We start from the raw sequence: 22,564 nt of genomic DNA, 5'->3' as shown, positions 1-22,564 counted from the left end.
GTAGTCATGGTTGAGATCTTGCTCCATGCCTACTCGGGTACCGCAACACCTAAAAGCCTATAGGTTAGCGGTACCATGAAGCGGACAGTTGTACGCATCTTGATCCACACTAGTTTGACTCACAACTTCATTGATGAGAGGTTGCTGGATACGATTCAGACTTCACTAATGTCGTCTTGAGCATAGATACACCTTATAGCAAGATTCAGTATTGGCTGTCCAGAAAAACGATACGTATCGGCCGTTCGTATCGGATCAGACTATTTTTTAATTATATAAAATTCTAAATATTATTTAAAAATGCAGAAAAATTTAAAAAAATTGACAAAAAATAAGAAAACAAAAATTACTCACATATGAAGTTTAAAAACTTAAAAAAAATGTATTAACTTACTCAAAATTTAAAATTTTGTTGAATATCAAGCTGGTTCTCGTAAATTTCTATAGTCTTCATCATCATAATCATCATAAGTTTGTAAATATTGATGTCTGGAACCTGATGCTCTAAAAAGTGATTTCATCATACTAGTCATATTGTATGGATCTTGTTGTGTGACTTGCATTTGAGGAGGATAATAACCAGCATTTGGATCTTGTGCCTGAGAATACTGAGGATACCGAGGATAATAACTAGCATATGGATCTTGTGATCGCTCCAAACAATAAATACTCGATGTACCAGAATCATAGGAATTAAAATGCATCTCATGACGACGTCATTGATATGTATATATATCCTCAATTTCTCTGTCTTCACTCCTTATGTCTCCTTGACTTTCCTCAACAAATGTAGATGGAATGATCTCACCACTATATGTATCATCAAGACTATGACTAATACTAGTAGGTATACTATCTCTTGCTGCTGAATGACTCATACCAGTCTCTGCTCTCGTCGTGGTCTCTCCCAATATTTCATCTAACTATGGGTTATCTCTGTCATTTAATAACCTGTCCTTTATTTCTTTGATCCAAAAATATGATTTAAATTAATCAGTTGTTCATTTTCTGCCTTTCTTCTTAAATTTCTCTCCCTCAATCTCATATTATAATGACAAAAAACTAACTTCTCCAATCTTTCCATTATCAATCGGTTGCGTGTTTTTGTGTGGATTAAGGAGAAAGTAGTCCAATTTCTTTTACACTGTGATGACGACAGTTTGATTTAAAATCTTCTTTGCTATTAGTATCAAATTTAGTGCTTTTTTCCATTCATAGATAGACCATCATCCAGTTAAAGTGTTATGAGATATAGCTGCAACAACTTTAGCAGTACTGAATTGCCTAGCTCTCAATCTATATCTCTCTATCTGAAATCAGAAAAATATTATTGGCTTATTGCATACTGATTATATTGGAAGTTAAAACTTAAAACAAATAATAATAAAATTATTTAATTGAATCATAACTAACTTCTTTATCGCACAGGATTTGTTTATGAATATCGGGCTCAAGCTTGCTGATTACGTTTCTAACCCCTAACAAGACTTCACTATCATTATTGACATTTTTAGATAATTGAAATCTTGGATTAAGAAAATACCATGTAGAAATTTAAAAATTGTAAGCATTCAAATTTTTAAATATTTATAAATAAAAGTAAATTAAAACTTAAAATTTAAAAGCATGCTTACCAGCAGCGTGTATATCTCTATGTAGTTGTTTGTTCCATCTATACTCAATCATCTTTCACCATTTCCTATAACTTTGGCCCACATTTTTTTTATTGATTCTTTAGCTATGTCCATTGCCTCATATAAGAAACCCATCTCAGACTTGTCATCACTGTCTACAAGTCTTAATATTTTGACAAGAGGCTCAAATACTGCGGTGACAATAGTAATATTATCCCAAAATATATTTTCAAGAGCTATATTTTTTAAAGTTTCACTTAAAGATTTATCTTTAGGTTTCATATTCTTAATTTTTATAGATCACTCCTGTGATGTAAACATCCGCATAATATCATCTTTGTAGCGCATGATACTCTCCAAGGCTAAAAAGTGAGTGGTAAATCTAGTGACGCTGGGTCTGATGATATCCCTACCACCAATCATCTGTCTGAGTAAATTAAGAACCCAACCATGGTTATATATAAAATTTGTTAACCTCTGACCTTCACATATGACCATGTCAATTTCAGGTTCTTTTGCAATATCCTCTAACATCAAATCAATACAATGTGTAGCATATGGCGTCCAATATAAATGAGGTTTTTAATCATCAGTAAATTTCCAGTAGTTTTATAATTTGTCCCATTATCAGTAACCACTTGGACTACTCTTTTTTTACCGATTTCTTGTACTACCTCATCCATCAACTGACAAATATAATCTGCATTTTTGAAATGAGTAGTAGCATCCACAGACTTCAAAAATATTGTCCCCATGCTAGAGTACACTAAGAAATTAATTATATTTCTTCTGTTTTGTGTACTCCATACATCACACATCAGTGTACAACCAAATTCATTCCAATACCGTTTAAATGTCTCAATATAAGTATGAAGTTCATTTACCTCTGAGTCAAGATATTTAGTAGCAATATCATTTGAACTAAGAGGGGGAACACCAGACCCTACTGATTGTATAGCATCCATCATAGTGTGATAGTAAGGGCTATCAGCTACATTGAAAGGAATATGGTTGTAGAAGAAAAATTTAGAGATAGCTCTACCAATGTGTTTCTTTGCATTTTTAATTCCTTTGAGAGCTATCTTGATTGAAGTCTGTGTACGACTTCTTTTTTTTCTGAAGATATGTATCCATTGATCCAATATTTTCAGACTCTGCTGTAACATCAGGAGTCCTATGGGTAGAACTGTTGCCCCAATATTCTCTCTCTCCTTGTATATTAACTGATCTAGATCTCTGAAAGTTACCACCAGTGCTTCTTCTCATCTTTTCCTCTTCTCTATGCATATTTTTGCTTTCTTTTATTGTCCTCCTCATTTATCTCTCCTCATCCTCCTCACTTTGCTCACTGCTATCATCATCAATGTGTACAGGATTATACATCAATTCTTCAATCATTGACTCTCTTTGTTGTGCAGATTGTTTATCCTTCTTTTTGCCAATTAAATGAGCCAACATCTGCTTTCTAACTTCCAAAGACACTTGAGTGCAAGTTGCTATATTTCCTTGTCTTCCAGTTAAATATTTTTTCAAACGGCTGACACCACCACTCATTTTCTTTCCACACCAGTTGCATTTAACACGCCTTTTATCTTGCCCAATAGTGCTATAATGTTGCCACCCAATCGGTATCATATGACTTCTCTTTTGGAGCCATTGATATTTTAGCTCTGCAAGACTGCAACTAAAAAACATAAACAAAAATCAAAATAAAATATAAAATAATTTAAAATTTATGACGCATAATTGCATAAGCAGCACTAGGTGCTGCTGCAACAGAGAAGCTGCTGTGCTTGCTGCTGCTGCACTGCTGCAGCTGCTACACAATGGAAAAAAAAAACAAACTGAAAAAAAAACTTACCGAAGGTCGCTGGAGATCGAGGTCGTTGGAGAACGTCACCGGAGGTCGAGGTCACCGGAGAGACGGAGATCTACTCACTACTCAGTCGCCGGTGAGAAAGAGAGTAAAGAGATCCGTGAGAAAGAGAGAAAGAAAGAAAGAAAGAAAAGAGAGAAAGAGAGGAAAAGAGTAAAAGAGAGAGAGAAAAGGGAGAGAGGCAGGTGGGGGATGGGGAAATCAATTATTGATGCCCCCCCGGGTCGGATCCGAGTTGGATCTGACCCGTTCCCACCCGTTTCGGCCGAAACCCAGTTGGGAGGCCGATCCCGATCCGTTTCGGCTGATCCCGAGTATGGGTGTGTTTTCTTATTGTTTTAGTGTTTTATTCAGAGAAAAATAAGATTTCTGTAGATTGCGTTCGAACGTAGGTGGGTGCATTCGAACGTGCTTTGTGAACGCCTGTAGGCGTTCACAAATAAAAAGAACGGGAATTGTGAGTTCGAACGTCGAACATGGGTGGGTGCGTTCGAACGCACTTGCGAAGACGTTCACAAATATAGAAAACACATTTGGTGCGTTCGACCCCGTTCGAATGTGATCGACGGAAATCCATTGTTTCTAGGGTTGTCATTTTTGAATTATTTGGTTAGCCTCTTAAGGTGTGGAGGCAACCAAAAAGAGGATATTGAATGAATTGAGTTTTTGCTCTAATCTTCTCCTCTCTCGTTCCCTGATACACCTTGTTAGAGTCTTTTCTTATTGTATTAGTTGTTTATTTTTATTAAAATAAAATTTCTGTAAGTCGTGTTTGAATGCAGAAGGGGTCGCGTTCGAACGCCCTTGTGAACGTCTGCATCAGGTTCGCAAATACAGAGGATGCGAAAAGCACGTTCGAAAGTGGTCGGGCGCATTCGAACACCTACATCGCATTCACACATTACAGGGAACGCCTTTTGTGCGTTCGAATCAAGGTTTCCAGTTTTGGCTGGGATTTCGGTTGCAAAACGGGTGGGAACGGGTCGGATCCACCCCGGGGGACATCAATAACCCCACCTGCCTCTTTCTCCCTTTTTTTTCTCTCTCGCTCTCTTTTCTTTCTTTCTCTCTTTTCTTTCTTTCTCTCTTTCTCTCTTTTTCTTTCTCAAGGTTTCTAGTTTCGGCTGGGATTCTCCGATGAATATTCGACAACCTCGATCTTCGACGAAGATTCGATGACCTCGATCTTCGACGAAGATTCGATGACCTCGATCTCCAGCGACCTTGGATGAGTTTTTTTTAAGTTTTAAATTTTTTTTTCACTGTGCAGCAGCTGCACCTGCAGTAGGTGCTGCTAAATAGCAGTACTTGAGATGCTTTGTTGGAGAGATGCTGAGACGATGGTTGGAGTTCTTACCGTGGGTGGAGTAGTCTTATAACACCACCTATCATAGCAGTATTGGCATGATTCCATTTGAGGGGGTGTATGGACGCACAACTCCGACATTACGCGCTTATGATCTAGTAGCATTTGCAGATCGGACGGAGGTGGACTTAGCTTTGATAGATAAAGATGCCACATTGAGGAGATTGCGTGCCTATCTTAAACTTGCTCAGAACCACATGAAGCAAGTTTATAATCGTAGCCATCGGGAGCAGGAGTTTGACATCGGCAGTTGGGTGTTTGTGAGGGTACAACTGTATCGATAGGTGACCTTGCGTCTGATGCGTAACCAAAAGTATGCATATTACTACTTTGATCCGTTTTGGGTGTTGGAGCGTATTGGATCGGTTGCATATCGTTTGGAGCTACCGGAGGGGGTTGAGAGTGCATCTTGTCTTCCATGTTTCATTGTTGAAGGAGCAGATTGGAGATCATGAGGTCATTGGATCAGTTCTACCGGAGCCATTAGAGGAGATAGATCATAGATCCAGTTCGTGTACTTGTTAGGCGTCGACAACATGGTACTAGATTAGAGATGAAGATTCTAGTTGAGTGGCTTGGCAAGCCATCTGATGAGGCGACATGGGAGTTGAAGATTGATATCGTGGAGCGTTTCCCCGACTTTACACCTTGAAGGCAAGGTGAGGGAAGTGTGGTAGGCTGATACACCTTGTTAGAATCTTTTTTCTTATTACATTAGTTGTTTATTTTTATTAAAATAAAATTTTTGTAGGTCGCGTTCGAATGCATGAAGGGTCACGTTCGAATGCCCTTGTGAACGTCTGCATCAGGTTCGCAAGTAAAGAGAACACAAAAAGCGCATTCAAACACGGTCGGGCGCGTTCGAACGCCGCATCGATCAACTGCATTGCGTTCACACATACAGAGAATGCCTTTTGTGCGTTCAAACGCGATCGGGCGCGTTCGAACACGATCGGCGGGATTGCACTAAGATTAGGATTACTTAATTGTTATTAGGGCTTGTTGGCTAGCCTCTATAAAGGTATGGATGACAGCCAAATTCATTATGCTATTGGATTATTGATTTCTTGCCTCCTATATTCTCTCTATTATCTCTCTCTTCTCCCTCTTCACCATCCTTTTACCTCTACTGTTGGCAAGGTCTCTTCTAATTTCTAATCTTCCTCGTCTATCGAGTTCTCCCTCTTCTTTGAGACCTCGATCACTTCTTTCCCTTCGTCTATATCGCTTAACCATATCCACCATTAACTTTCATCTCCATTATCATTCATAACCCTAACATCCACTCCACCCGTCACCACTACCATCACGCGAGTTCTTTCGTATTTTCGTTCCAGTTGCAGTTCGAATTTGCGAAAGGCGTAAATACGAAATTTCTAGAAGGGGTTACGAATCTAATTCAATTGGTTTCGTAATTTTTTGATTGCAGGAGAATATTTGGTGAATATTTTTTCATAGTTGCGCGGATTGATTCCTGTAATAAATCTAGATTTTGAAGGAATCTGTCCGTAGCCGATCTTTTGGTATTGTAACCTATCATTCCCTCATCCCCTGGCTCCGCCACCTCTAGCCAACCTCGACCGACTACTCACTCTAGTCCCTTAGGGACGGCTACTCCTCCCCCTTCTTCAAATCTCTCTACCCTCACCCTAACCCTTTTCATCATTTATAATCCTTCCACCACTACCTTACTAACCGGTGCCACCCCATTACCGTCGACATACCATCTCCATAATCCACCTAGGATGCCGTACCTCTAGCCACGGATCCAAAGAACAGACTCCCTGACGTTCGCCCACTTATCCAAAGATATCTTCGGATCTTGCCGTCTGATTCTCTTGAAATTAGATTCGTTGGAAAGCTCTTTTTCAGGGCTACGGCCTATCAAAATTTTACATTGTTCTGACGGCTATACTAAGAATTTTCTTCTAAAGTTCCATGTAAGATCTTGTCCAGATTTAAAAACGGGATACATCAAACCTTAATCCAGGAGAGATTGTATCAAAAGTGGTATCAGAATCACCATTTCTCGGACACGCGCTTCCTATGACGACAACCAGAGCCATAGCTGCACGGCGAAACGAGGAGGATGAGATTTTCCCAATGGAGGAGGGAGAAATGGCTGCGGGAGCTTTCACCTGTGGAAGCGCCCAATTGAATCTGAATACGGAAGAGCCTAGCGTTCAAGCCATGATTAGATCTCTTTCTGAACAAATGGCTATCAATAATCAGATGATGATGATGGAGATGATGCGGAAAATATGGGCGACAAGAGAAGCCATGGCGATCGGAAACGCATCGACGACTCCCCGACGCGAGTCTACCATCATGAATCCGCCGCCACCGGTTCAGAACCTTCACTAGCAAGAACCCTGCTGCCACAACCCTTTAGGCAAAGACCAGCAAGGGTGGTTTCGCCAGGCCAATTTGCTAGTAAGCCCATCCGTTGGGCAAACCTAAACGACGATCATCTTAGAGGTCTAGACCCTTGGGCGAAGCAAGATGAATTGGAACTGTGTTGGGTTAACATAAACCGAAGGAGGGATCATCAACAATTCATGTTGCATCCTCCTCAGGTTAGATAAGGGCTTGGATATAATCCAGATCGAGACAATGGTATCCGTGGGCGAACTGTGTGTCTCGACTTTCCAAAGTTCAAAGGTGGTGACCCGGTCGATTGGTTGTATATGGCAGAACAATTTTTCGCATATCAAGGTACGGTGGAAGAATATAAGATGACGCTTGTGAGCTTCCACATGAAGATGCGGCACTTCATTGGTTTTGGGCAGCTAATGCGCGTTATATGATTGAAAGTTGGGCCGATATCTGTACTGATATCACGCAGCGATTTAAAGCATCGAGGTATGAAGACTTTGATACTCTCCTCTCAAAGACTGTACAAAGGACTACGGTTGGAGCATACCAAGAAGAATTTGAGAGAATAAGTAGTCACTACCAACCTCTTTGGACCGATCAACAACTTCGCAGTACTTTCATCTCGGGGCTGCGGAGAGACATTCAAGCCGACGTAAGGGCTTTAAGGCCTAGAACCTTAAAGGAGGCCTTCGAGGATGCGGTACTAATGGAAGACAAGCATAGAGCAATGAGGATGCACATCAAACAGAATTGGACAAGCCAAGATAGCCGCAACCCGATTTGTCCTACCATAGCTGTAAAAAATACCGCCAGCGTACCAAGAGCTGCTGCTGCAATGGTGCCTCCTCAGGCACCCCTGAGCTCTCCTATGATGTGAAGTACGCACCTAGAGGTCTGAGTTGAGCACTTATATATTCTCAAGTAGAGGAGCAAAGAGCTAATGACCTTTGCTTTCGCTGTGTTAAGTTTGTACCTGGACATCGCTGCGTCAAATCGATGGGATCGGTGATGCTAATAGATGAATTGGAGGAAGCTGAGGATGAGATTGTAGCTAAAGATGAGGGTGTGACTGAATAGCAAGGAGGAGCAGCGAAGGAGCAACCCGTGGAAAACATAATGGCCAAAATCTCCCTCCACGCCTATTTTCGTACAGCCGCACCAAAGACTTTGCGGGTGAACGGTGTAGTCAAGAAAACCATAGTGAGAATCTTGATCGACACCAGGTCCACTCACAACTTCATTGACAAAAGACTTCTTAGAAAGATTGGCTTAAGTCAGAACCCACAGACGGGTTCGATGTGACGATTAAAGATGGCACCATATTGCGGGCTGATTTTATTTGCGGAGGTGTGGAGTTGAAGGTGCAAGGCCAAACTTTCACATTAGATCTTTATCCGTTGGCCTTGCGGGGTGCCGACATCGTCTTAGGGACTCATGCTTCAAAGCTTGGGGCTCGTAACATTTGATTTTACAAATCTCACACTTATATTTTGGAGGAATGGTCGGAGAGTGCTGCTGGATGGAAACTAGCCGTGACAAGGGCCAGTGTTGCAATCGCTGTTTGGACTCCCATGTGTAGGGGACGTAAGTGAGCTTGCTTTTTTTTTCAGCACCAACTTTCCCCTTCTTTCCAAATCTGTTAAGAGCCAGTGTAGAGGATCGTGATTTGGTCTGACTCATAGAGGAGCTGAGAGAGAACCCGTTGAGCCATCTCGAGCATGAGGAGCACGACGGGTTGGTACTTGAGCGTGGACGGATTAAGGTACTCGCGGTCGAGGGGCTGTGGAGACTATTGGTGGCACACTTCCATGACACTCCTATAGTAGGCTACTAAGGGGTCTTACACACCTACAAGCGCTTGGCCCAAAGCTGTACATCGACAGCGATGAAGTCGGACGTGAAGAAATATGTGCGTGAATGCCAAATCTGCCAACAAGTCAAATTGGAGACGCTCAAACCAAGCAGGCTGTTGCAACCGCTGCTTATACCGGAGCATATTTGGGAGGACATCTCCATGGACTTCATTGAGAGGCTGTCGATGATTCGATGCCAATCGGTGGTGTTCGTTATGGTTGATAGGCTGAGCAAATACGCTCATTTCATTGCATTTATGCACCTGTTTTTAGCGAAGAAGGTTGCTGAAATTTGTTTGGGAAGTGGCGCGCTTGCATGGGATGCCTAGGATAATCGTGTCATATCGGGATTGCATCTTTATCTGCGAGTTTTGGTTTGAGTTTTTTAGATTGAAAGAGACTAGAGTCAACCTTAGTTCAGCTTATCACCCCGAGACGTATGGCCAAACCGAGGTGGTAAACCGCGGACTCGAGCAATACTTGCGTTGCTTTGTGGCAGACCGACCAAAGGATTGGGTCAAATTCCTTCTATAGGCTGAGTGGTCTTACAATACCGCTCATAACTCTAGCATCGGCATGACCCCCTTCGAGGCAGTTTATGGACGCACTCTCCCTATCTTGCGTGCCTACGATAGACTCGCGGTGGTGGATCGGACTGAGCTCGACTTGAAACTTGCGGACCGAGAGAATTTTGAAACGGCTTAAGATTCACCTAGCATCAGTCCAAAACCGCATAAAGCAGACTCATGATAAGGGTCGGTGCAAGCGAGAGCTAGAGGTGGATCAATTGGTGTTTGTTCGAGCTCAACCGTATTAGCAATCAACATTGAGGCCAATTTTGAACCAAAAGCTGGGTCACAAGTACTACGGGCCTTATCGAGTGCTACAACGAATCGATCTAGTAGCTTATCGGTTGGACCTACCTAAAGGAACCCATGTCCATCTAGTTTTCCACGTGTTGACATTGAAGGCCCAAATTGGGCCTGATCATATGGTAGGTTCGGGTTTACATAAACCGGTCCGAGCCTTAGGCCGTAGGAGATGGCACCATGGATCCAGATTGGAGACAGAAGTGTTAATCGAGTGGCTAGGCAAGCCCACTAATGAGTCTACCTGAGAGCTCGAGTCAAATATTATGAATCGCTTCCCCAATTTCATACCTTAAGGACAAGGTTGCAGAAGTATGGTGGATTGATACGATTCGGAATTCACCGATGTCTCGAGCATGGATACACTTTATGGGTGTCTTCTTATTGTTTTGTATTTTATTCAGAGAAAAATAAGATTTCTGTAGGTTGCGTTTGAATGAGGGTGGGTGCGTTCAAACGCGCTTGTAAACGCTTGCAAGCGTTCACAAATATAAAGAACAGGAATTGTGCGTTCGAACGCGCTTACGAACGCCTGCAGGTGTTCATAAATGTAGAGAACGCATTTGGTGCGTTCGAACGCGTTCGATCCTGTTTGAACACGGTCGACAGAAATTCATTGTTTCTAGGGTTAATAATTGTTATTTTTGAATTATTTAGTTAGTCTCTTAAAGTATAGATGGCAACCAAAAAGCGGATATTAAATGAATTGAGTTTTTGCCCTAATCTTCTTCTTCTCTTCTCTCATTCCCTCATCCCCCGGCTCCGCCACCTCTAGCTAACCTCCCACTCTTCCCCCTTCTTCAAATCTCTCTACCCTTGTCCTAACCCTTTCCATTATCTATAATTCTTCCACCACCACCTTATTCACCGGTGCCACCCCATTACCACTGGCCTACCACCTCCATAATCCACCTAGGATCCCATGCCTCCATCCACGGATCCAAAGAACGGACTCCCTAATGTTCGCCCAGTTATTCAAAGATATCTCCGGATCCCGCCGTTCGATTATCCTAAAATTAGATTCGTTGGAAAGCTCTTTTTCAGGATTACGATCTATCAAAATTTCACATTGATCCAACGGCTATATTACTAGGAATCCTCTTCTAAAATTTTGTGCAAGATCTTATCCAGATTTGAAAATGGATAGATCAAACCTTAATCCAGGAGAGATCGTATCATTGCTCAATAAGATCGGGTTGGAGTCGGAATCTACGAAAGGGTTTGATGTTACCATTGGGGATGGCAGGAGAGCCGACACGATGTACGGTTGTGAAGAGTTGAAGATTCAACGACAACTCTTCACCCTTGATTTGTATCTGCTGGCCTTGCGAGGAACGTCGTCCGTGGGATTCAATGGCTAAAGAGTCTTGGGCTGGTTACCTTTGACTTCACTCAGCTCTCGCTGTCCTTTAGGCAAAATGGCAAGAAAATTCTGCTCGTGGGCGACCAACCCCACATGCTGGAGACCGCCACCTTGCAGCCCTTGATCGGCCTTTTGGGGAGTGGAGACCAAGCCTACCTTATGCAAATGGCACCTATGGAGTTAGGGCAGCAAGTGATCAGGGGTAAAGGTGCTAATATGGACGACTTATTGCAGCAATTTGCCGATTTGTTTTAGGAGCCACGGGGGCTACCACCACCCGCGAGCATGATCACCGAATCACCATCGTTCTGGGGGCGAGCCGGCGAATGTCCAACCTTACTAGTACCCACATGTGCAAAACAAAGAGATTAGCAAGATGGTGGCGGAGATGCTTACTCAAGGCATCATCAAACCAAGTAGGAGTGCCTACTTATTGTTGGTCCTCTTGGTGTGCAAGAAAGACGGGAGTTGGCGGTTTTGTATTGATTATTAGGCTCTCAATGCCATAACCATCAAAGACTGGTATTCGATTCCGGTGATTGAAGAGCTGTTGGATGAACTCACGGGGTCATCTTACTTTAGCAAGCTAGACTTGAGGGCCAGTTACCATCAAATCTGAGTAGGCCTGACGAATGTGCACAAGACGGTGCTACAGACTCATGACGATCACTATGAGTACTCATCAACCTGCTGGTAACCTTTCAAGGGCTGATGAATGATTTATTTCGTTCGCTCCTACATTGGTACATACTTGTCTTTCTTGACGACATACTAGTGTACAGTAGGAGTTTGGATGAACACTGATGATACATGCGTGCAGTTTTATAGATCTTGCGGAAGAATGAGCTCAAGGTTAAGTTGAGCAAATGTTTGTGGGCTGAGCCTCGTGTGGAATATCTTGGGCATATCATATCATTCGCTAGAGTGGAGGTCGATCCAGAGAAGATCCGCACCATGGTGGAATGGCCGACGCCGAGGACATCGAGGGAATTGCCTGGGTTCCTAGGACTCATGGAATATTATTGGCGATTTGTGTCTCACTACGGCAATATCGTTGCTCCCTTGACATCTCTAATGCGTAAAGGGAGTTTCCTTTGGACGGACAAAGCGACAAAGGCTATCGAAGAGCTTAAATCTGCCATGACTACCGCCTCGGTCCTTGCCTTTGTGCTGGAATGCAAGGTGTCCGTCGGTGGCATTGGAGCGGTGTTGATTCAAGATGGCCGACCCCTAGCGTACCTAAGCAAGGCCCTCTTTGGAAGATTCTAATAGTTATCTTCATACAAGCGAGAGATGCTCACAATCTTGCATGCCGTCAACCATTGGAGACCATACTTGATCGATCGGCGTTTTACCATACACACCGACCAACGAAGCTTACCGTACTTCATGGGTCAGTGAGTGCACACTCCGGCACAACAAAAGTGGGTGACCAAGCTTCTTGGATATGATTATGATCTTGTTTACAAGAAAGGATCAGATAACCAGGCTGTCGCTGCCCTTTCAAGGCAATTGGGTGTGACGGACACGGGAGAGTTGGCTTTATTTTCTTCACTGACGTTCCCATGGTTTACAGAGTTGCGGAGAGCTTGTGCCATAGATCTAGAAGCCAAGAAAATTGTAGAAGACTTGGAAAAGGACCCAAATAGCCACCCGGAGCATGAGGTACGCGATGGGCTCATCCTTGCTCGCGGGCGGCTCATGATACATGCGGTAGAAGGACTTCAACGGTAGATGATTGGCCATTTCCATGATTTTCCTGCTGCGGGTCATGAAGGGGCGTCCCACACTTTCAAAAGGTTGTCTCAAAACTGCACATGGAGCACATGGCCTACCATGAGGGTAGATGTCATGGACTACGTGCGGCAATGACAAATTTGTCAACAAGCAAAATTTGAACCATTGAAACCACCGGGGGTGATGATTTCACTTGCTATCCTGAAGTAGATTTGGGAAGACATGACCGCAGATTTCGTGGAGGGCTTGCTAGAGATCAGAGGGGTGTCCATGGTGTTTCTGGTGGTTGACCAATTTTGCAAGTATGTGCATTTCGTCCCGTTCTTACATCCATTTTTCAGCGAAGAAGGTTGTAGAAATTTATGTGTGCGACGTGGCCTAACTCCATGGAATGTTGCGGTCTATTGTATCCGATCAAAATCGAATCTTTTTGAGCAAGTTTTGGTCCAAATTCTTCAAACTCCAAGGAACTCGGCATAGCCTTAGCTCTGCATATCACCCCCAAACCGACGGACAAACCGAGGTGGTGAATCGATGCCTCGAACAATACTTAAGATGTTATTTTGCAGATCAACCACGTGATTAGGTGAAGCTCCTCCCTTAGGCCGAGTGGTCCTATAACATGGTTCATCACTCCAGCATTGGCATGAGTCCATTTGAGGCGGTATATGGTCGCACCCGCCATGCTACCCTCCTATGATTCGATGGCAACGGTGGACCGAGAATTGAAATGGACTTGGAATTGGTAGATTGAGATGCGATATTGAAGAAGTTGAAGACCCACCTTGCTACAGCCGAAGATTGGATGAAACAAGCTCACGACAAAGGAAGAAAAGAGAGGGAATTTGTGGTTGGACAGCTGGTCTATGTCAGGGCTCAACCCTACCATCAAAGCACCCTATGGCTGGTCTTGAATCAAAAGTTAGGATTTAGATTTGTTGGCCCCTACTGAGTTGAGCAGCAGTGTATTGGCCCAATAGCTTATAGATTGGCCTTACCCACGGACTCGCGCATTCATTCGGTCTTCCATGTGTCTGTGCTCAAGGCCCACGTCGATGGAGGATGATGAACAGACCAAAACCAGTTCGGGTCTTACGAAGGCAAAGGAAGAGACATAGGACTAGATTGGAGATTGAAATTCTTATGGAGTGGTTAGGGTGACCAGCGGACGAGTCGACTTGGGAGCTTGAGTCCAACATTCTCGCTCGATTCCTTGGTTTCGCACCTTGAGGTTAAGGTGGTGGAAACATGGTGGAATAATACAACTTGGGTTTGACCAAGCCGTCTCGGATCTGAGTCTATTTCCTATTTTAATGCCTTTGTTTATTTGCACTTTAGCCATTGTATTTCTTTTATTTGCTTATGTTGCATGTGTGATGTTGGTTGGGTTAGCCAAGTTGACTACACCAAGAACCACATATATATTCTGTGGGTGAGTCTTGGATTGGGGAGCTAATGAATAATTTTACCCTAAGCTAATCTTCTTCTTCCCTCTCGAGCTCTACTCACCTCGGCCCATGGCAACCCAAGCTTGCCATCCTCTACCTCCTCAAACCGAGCCTTCCCCTCTCCTCTTAGGGCAAATCCACCTTCTCCCCTCTCCTCTATCCTTCTACAATGGACTTATCACTCCATTCCACACGCCTAGCCCTGTCATCTTCCACCGTCACCGAACAACTTCCCATCGCCCTCATTGATATCCACCTGACCTAAGTCTTGCTGTACCTGATACTATATTTCACCTGATCCTAGTTGAAACTAACTCGTTGGCTAGTTTCGGCTAGGGTATCAGTCGATACCCGAGTCGTTTTGGGTGGGGATCAACTATATCGGTCCCAATCTGAAACTGGCTAGGTGGGTCGGATCTAGGTTGGGTTCAACTCGAGTCCCTTCTACTCTCCCAACCCTTTCTCTCTTATTTTTCTTTCTCACCTCTTTCATGGATCTACCACCATCGACCGAGTAGATCTCCAGCGACCTCGACTTTCAATGACGTTCTCCAACTAAGATCTTATGACCTCGATCTCCGGCGATCTTTTTTTCTCTTTTCTTTTCTCTCCATCTCTCTTTCCCTCTCTCTCTCTTCCTACTGTTGTAGCAGATTTTTGCTGCAATAGGAAGAGAAAGAGAGGGGGAGAGAAAGGAAGAGAAAGGGTGAGGATGAGAGAGAAGGATGCGGCATTAAGAGGGAGCGGGAAGAAGAGAGAGAGGGGTAAGTGAAGGGAGAGAAAAGAAAAGGAGAAAAAAAATAAACATATAGAAATATTCTTTTTGGTAGTAAAGAATTTGATAGAGGGAGGAAGAGAGAGGGAAAGAGAAGGAATAGAGAAGAAAAAGAATAAAATAAAATTGAGAGAGGGTATTATTTTTAAAAATTTTAGGCTTCATATGTGAGTAAGCTTTATTTTTTTAATTTTTTATTATTTTTTTATAAATTTTAAAAAAAATCTGCATTTTTAATTAATATTTAAAATTTTAAATAATTAAAAAATATTTTGATCCGATATGTATCTTTTTTTGGGATGGCTGATCTTAATTTTGATACCAAGTTTCAGAACATTAGAAATTATGAATATACTTTAATAATGATGTTCAAACATAAGCAGTCTTTTCCTCTTCTACTGTCTTTTTTTTATTGTTCTCTCTTACCCTCAGAAGATGAACTCCTCATCTAATTATGTATACAAAGTTGGCATCCTTATTCACTTACCCAGTAGTTGTCATGTAAAATCTTTCAGATCCAACATTATCACTGAACTTTGATTAGCTCAATTGTCGATCTTCTATGAATTCATTTGACAAGTCTCAAATTTCAAGCCTGTATGATAATACTCTAGTGATGACTTATAGGATATATGGTAACCACATGAACTTCTCATCAGTGTCAATTAGATAAAATATTTGTTTTCATTTCTGTTTCCCATTTAACTTGAAGTCTCTTATGCCAAAGCATTATAACACCCTGTTTAAGACAGAAACAAGGGTTAAAAAATAATAAGAAAATAATTAACAAAGTCAGAAACATGCCAGCAATGTTCATCAAACATGGGTTTAAAGCTTTTTTATCTTAAAGTACGCTACTAATGCATGACACTATCTCAATTTTCTTGTGGATTAGAAACCTTTTGAGGCCTAGTACTAAGTAGTAACCATCACTGGAACCAAAATCATGGAGAATAATAAAAATGTCTAATCTTTTCATGAAGGATTACTAGTACTCTTGTAAATTAAATATTTTTTTTGATCAAAATTCAGATCACTAGCCTTGGCTTGGTGTAAATCCAAATAACTCCAATCTTCAAAATGACATGCATTTAAGTTTTCTCTTCTTCTCTTGCATTACCTTTTCCATCTTCAGTTTCTTTTTTTATTCTTTCTAATTTTTAGACATCAATGTTTTGCTGCCATCATCAATTATCTCATGTAGCCAACTTATCCTTTTGGATCCTATTTTTGCGTAAGAAATCCGTATTGGCATGATATTATTATTACATACTTATAATAAGGATTAGATCATGCAAACATTCTTAAGAGAAACAATATGTGGTTTAGAAGAATCCTGCATGTAGCCATGAGATATAGGGGTGTCCGCAACGCGGTGCAACCTTATGTTAGCCATCAAGATTTATTTTTGGAATTATTTTAACTGACTGGGTGCTGGTTGGTTTTGTTATTCTCTTCATTAGTACCAACTCTTGAAAGAGATTGGTGGGAGCTGGAGTTGCATCTCAATTGAATAATTAGACATCAATTGGTCTGCATCAGTTATGCTTAGTGCTAACATAGCATATCCTATTTGGAACTGGTCAATACTCATATAGGAATTTGTGTAGGCTGACTGTATTTTTCTTACAATTATATATAGTTCAAACGTTAAGATAGACTTGTTCAGTATGTGTGGATCGAAGGTTGTTACATTGTGCAGGTGAACAAAATAACAGATGTGGCTATGTGGCTTTTGTAAATTTTATTAGAAAGTGCTTTAATAACTATTCATAAAAAAGAAAAACAGGCTTCTGCCAACTAATACTAATGACGTCAACCTATTTAAGCAATTAAAAATCACACAATTTTATTATAAAGTAGCTAACGTAATGAATAAAGTGACAGTATTTTCTAAACAGTTTGAAAAATAAGACATGAAAATAAAAAGATAATTGAACCACTATTGGTAAGACTGTCCAAAAGTGATCCTGATATAGTTATCTAGGTAGCGGGTTCGTATTTAGATATTTCTCTTTAACCATTATAATATGACTGAATTATCATCCCACATATTATTTGTTCTACAAGATTGGCTCTTTAGACAGGTCTTTCACCTTTTTCTTGGCCGGTCTTCCGGGGAATTGTCTTGCAAATGCAAGCACAACAGTCACATCTACAATGTTGGAAAATCTAATTATGAGCTGTTTCACTTTGTTGCGTTATATGGTTCTTATTGCCGTCAACAGCTCAGCTATTGCTGCTTCAGATTTCTTTGCCATAGTTTATTTTATTGGAATACTTACAGCGGACGTCAGATTGTTGCAACTAGTGGCTTTCTGTTATTATTTTAGGTTGTTGATAAACATCTAAGGACACCCCTTAGAGATCTCATGCTAATTTAGTATGGAAGGTGATCCTCCATCAATAGTCTTTCGATCTTTGTTCTCTTCTCTATGCTTTTTTTATTTTCTATTTTTTCTTTCATTCCTTAAAACTTTCTAACATTTTGATAATAGCCTGCTTTTCATTATGTTGATTTGGCTTAGTAGCAATCTAACTCAGGAAAATAAAATTTTGGCTAATTTGTAGTAAAAACACACTTGATATTTGTTTTTGTCACTCAGACCCATTTTTGGTCTATTTTTGCACATGAGGTTTTATTTGTTCTTTCCCTTTCAACTCTACTTTTCCGGTACTTGAATATGCCACAGGCAAGAGAAAATAATATTTTTTACGTAAAGGTAATAAAATTGGATATTATAGGAATGAGGAAAGCTAATTCTTCTTGTTCCTTTTCTTTTTCCATGTATGTTTTATTTTTTTTCTTTTTCTTCTTCTTCTGTTATTCAAAGTTGGGATTTGTTTTCATCATCTTGTTCGGCCCTCGTTTATTCATTATATTTGTAAGAATTAGAACATTTATCTGACCATGAGGATTTTGTTTTACTATAACAATGTTATTATTTTAGATAATAAGAAGAGATTTTTGTACTATATTGCTAGTATCATTCAATTGAAGTCGAAGTTCTTCGAAATAATGTGAATCTCTCCTAGGTGAGTTTGAAATTGATTTGAAGTACCTATTTTCTTTGGACAATTATAATATATTTGTTGATATCTTTGAAAATAATAATGTTCTAGATATGTATAATATGTCACCGTTATTCTATCCAGTTATATAAATGTTTGGAACGAGGAAACAGAATAATTTATCAGAGTGAGTTAACATATTATGTTCATAGTTTGTAAGCATATTTAGCTAAACATTTCGTAATTTAACTATGGTTTCTGATAAATAAAGGTGAAATTCTTTAATATTTAACATAAATAGAAAAAATGTAAATTATTTACGTAATTTCTTTATTGAATGAGAGTAATTAATATTTTAGAACAATCTAGGTGCAAAATTCAATGAATTCATTTCATCTCAATCAGCCTTTTGATCTAAATAGATAGTATATACTTGATAATGAGGTTGATTCTCCTATACTTAATTCTCCTAACATTATCATAGCAAAATATTTTGATTCTCATGATGGCAATGAGAAACCTGATAACAATCTATCAATCTTCGTGAAGAATTTTCTTTGATTGATTTTATTGATTTGTCTTTAAATGATGAAATAGATCTTTATAAGGAATTTCTTGTCTTTGATTTAATTGATCCACCTCTAATCGGTAAAGATGATGTGCCGACAAACTTGTGTATCCAACTTTATGGTGAGCATGAGTAGAATTTAAGTAATCTGCTTGTACAAGTTTATTCATACATGATGAAGAGTGTGAGCAAGTGTTGAAGAGTACTGAAAGTACACACATTGAAGATGATTCACATTGACGTGCAAAAAATATTTGATATTTAAGTAGGTTACTATAGGCCTATCGCATAAAACAGAAGGCAATAGAAGAGATCTTTGGCGGTTATGATAAATCTTACAAGTGATTGCAAAGCTATTTTCGCAAGCTTAAAAAATAGATCCTGATATTGTAATGAAACTACAAGGGGTTGACTTTGAACGTTTTCAGTACGTAATTTGGGTTTTTAGTGCGAGCTTGCATTCATTCAAGTCACACTTGTAGCGGTGACATTGCCACTTGGTTTTTAACTAGCAAGTATAGAGGTTGTTATAGCTAGTTTGGATGCCAATAATCAAATCCTAAAATGGCTAAAATTGAAAACACTAATTGAAGGACCTGAGTTTTATATTTTTGGGTATTAATTAAATTTTTTACGTGGACTACGATATATTATCAGATATACAAAAGGGATTGATTGTGCAGTGGATGATGCATTTCCAAATAATTTTTACATCATTTTGGGGTAACAATTAGACCCTTTGAGCGGATGATGATTCTTAGGCAATTTGTAGTGGAAGCCTATAATTACCTACTATAACGCATCAACCTATTTAAATGTACATATGGTGTGTCCATGATGTGTTATGGAATCAATGTGTTATATATATATAATGTGTTTAGGAAGTTTTATGTATGATGTGTTTAGGATTAAATATTTTTTATACATGATGTATTTAGGATTAAATATTTTTTATGCATGATGTGTTTAATGGTCAATTGTTTTACTAATATTTAAGATGCTTCAAGCATATCAAGAAAGTTAGTATCTTAAGCACGAATTCTGTTAGGTCAAGCAGAAAGACGGTCATTGTTAAGTATGACTATAGTATATTAAGTATCAATTTCATTAGCATATTGACGAATTTTGTTGCTTCTACGTCTTGGCAAAAGTAAAGATATAATAATTTTAAATAAGAAAAAGAAATGTTTACACAATAATATTACATAATATCTCTTTCTATACAATTGAAAAGTATTGCAAATCCTAAAACCTGTAAGTCAAGAATTGTTCTCTCCTAATAATTTTTAAGAGCACAGAACAAGCTAACATAATCATAATATCTTTGCTAAGGAAGAGTCCTTGTTGAAATTAAAAGATTGCATGCTCTATATGTTTTCGTGTGGTGATTTTTTAATATATATAAAATTTTTCAGAAATTAGTAGTCTTGTAGAACTAAGAAGTATTTAAAATTGACATAATACTTATAAATATTACTAATTAATTTTCTTATCGTGAACCAATTCTTGGTATAACTTTTGTCTCTTATTCTTCTTCTGACACATTTTTCATATTTGTCTTCCTCCTTTTTGTTTGTTTGTTTGTTCAACTTCCTTTATTAATGCAATTTATTTATGTTTAATATCGCCTACCATCCAACTTAATCTTATAATACTCTTTTTTATTACGTACTTTAATGTACCTAAGTTTTACAATAAGAATGAATTTCATATATAAACCAATACCACTTGCAAAGCAAGATTAATATTTTATTTCGAACTAACTTATGAACGACTTTCACTATTTTTGATTGAGTGTAAGAATTATTGACAAATTAGACGTTGTCCTGAAAGATGTAATCATAATAATGTTTTTTTTCTATTGTTGTTGAGGTAATACATGTCATCATACCAATGGTATAATAGTAACAAAATATTGTAGTATATTAAGTAGAAACACAGTCTATAAGCATAATTGTAGCTCGATTTGTCAATGTATTCTGCCCTCAATTTTTGAGTTCTAGATCAAACACCTTTAATGGAATTTATATTATGAATATTGAAAAAAGAATTTGTAGCTGCCGCGAGTAGGATATTCTTGGAATTCCGTGCACACATGTTTACGTTAAGCTTTAGACATTTTAATTGCTATGAGTTCTATGAGAGATATTTCACACGAGAAATATAGCTAGCTATATATTCAGTGTATCATGAGAATTTTGGCCACCAGGTATAAAAGAAGAAATGCTCGTTACAATAAGATTTATATTTCAGCTCGAACTAACATATTAACAAATATCATTATCAAAGTACGATTCTCATTATAGTATAAACGAATATCGCAATTTTTTATTTGCTATAAGAAGTAAGGATAGATTAGACGTCGTCCTGTAAAAGGTTATGACAATTTCTTTTTGCTAGTATTATTGAGGTAATATATTTCATCATATTAATGACATAATAGTAAGAAAATATTGTAGAGAAATTTATGACATTTAATCAAATCCTAAACCAATGAATTATTCTGTCTATAAAGCAAATTTACCACATCTTTAAAAATTTGATATTTTGAAGATGTATAAAATGTCTAACAAATATCACCTAGCTAAGAACTATATAGAATGTGACGTATATTATTTACATATGTTTATCGACTAACTAGATCATTATGCTTTTGGTTTCAACATTAATGTATAAACATATCGACTATGTTAATATATAAACATGTGCAAAGTAACATACGTCGTGTTTTATGTGGTTGTTAGTTAGGTGATCTTTGTTACATATTTTACACATCTTCAAAATATCTAATTTTTTTCAAAAAGATTGCAAATCTGGTTTACGAGCAAAATACTTATAATATGTTGCATGAAGAATACGGTACCACATATTAGCTTTTTCTATAGAACAACGACAAGTATTCTCTCTGCCAAGTTGACTTGTAATATTTGTAAAATATTTTGCACCTCTAAAAATAATTTTGTAGAGCTACAAATCAGTCTTGCAGATAAAATATTATTTACTTTCTTCTTCTTCTTCTTTTTTATCTTATTTTTACTTTTTCTTGTAGTTCCTCGAGTGAATATAACGAAGGAGCAGTACTGCAAACTTCTTCGATCAACAACAATGTTTTATTAGGAACAATTTTATATCCTCGCTTCACCATTGGATGGATATCTCCAACATTAGTTGGAAATTGAATACAACACTCTCAAAGACAGTGTCTATTTAGTTGAACTTTTTTCGAGGAGGAAGATGCAGGATGCTGTCATAAAGGGCTGCTATTCGGCGATTGGAGACTCTTACATCTTGAAGCCTTGGTATCTTGAGAGTGGTAATGCAATGAAATTTAAATTGCAATACTGCATTTGGATCTATCTAACAAATATTCTTTTCTTTCATTAGAATGAGCGATCCATTAGGGAATCTATCATCCATCAATGCAAAAGAGAAAAAGAAAAGTCACTTTTGATTATTTTGGAACACAATTTCTAATGGAAAATGACAAATGTTTGATTAAATGGATGCTTCATTTCTTGATACAGGTGTCTTTGTTTGGAAAGATGATCAAGCAATAGTAGAAAAGTATCAGCTTCATCTATTAAGTAATTACGAACTAATTAATGATGAAGTGGTTAATTGTTTCAATCAACAATTAAGAGATCTTGGTTTGTACAACTAAAGTATATTTTCATCGACACTTATTGA

The 22,564-nt window shown here is 39.0% G+C and overlaps 1 protein-coding gene across 2 annotated transcripts in view; it reads left to right on the top strand.

The window, feature by feature from the left end:
* The window catches only part of LOC140765307 (uncharacterized), a 33,287-nt gene that overhangs the window by 6,619 nt on the left and 4,104 nt on the right, over positions 1 to 22,564 (top strand). The window contains exon 3 of one of the 2 annotated variants that reach the window (XM_073104321.1): positions 21,927 to 22,377. The exons of the other annotated variant lie outside the window; for it this stretch is intronic. The gene's annotated coding sequence lies outside the window, so the exon portion shown is untranslated. Of the gene's footprint in view, positions 1 to 21,926; positions 22,378 to 22,564 lie in introns of those variants that run through there. 2 annotated transcript variants of the gene reach the window in all.

This window comes from Typha angustifolia, chromosome 8 (assembly GCF_048772165.1).
Source record: "Typha angustifolia cultivar Huaian chromosome 8, ASM4877216v1, whole genome shotgun sequence".
In the NCBI taxonomy this organism is placed as follows: Eukaryota; Viridiplantae; Streptophyta; class Magnoliopsida; order Poales; family Typhaceae; genus Typha; species Typha angustifolia.
The sequence above is the reverse complement of the archived record's forward strand: the minus strand, read 5'-3'. Positions and strand labels throughout refer to the sequence as shown.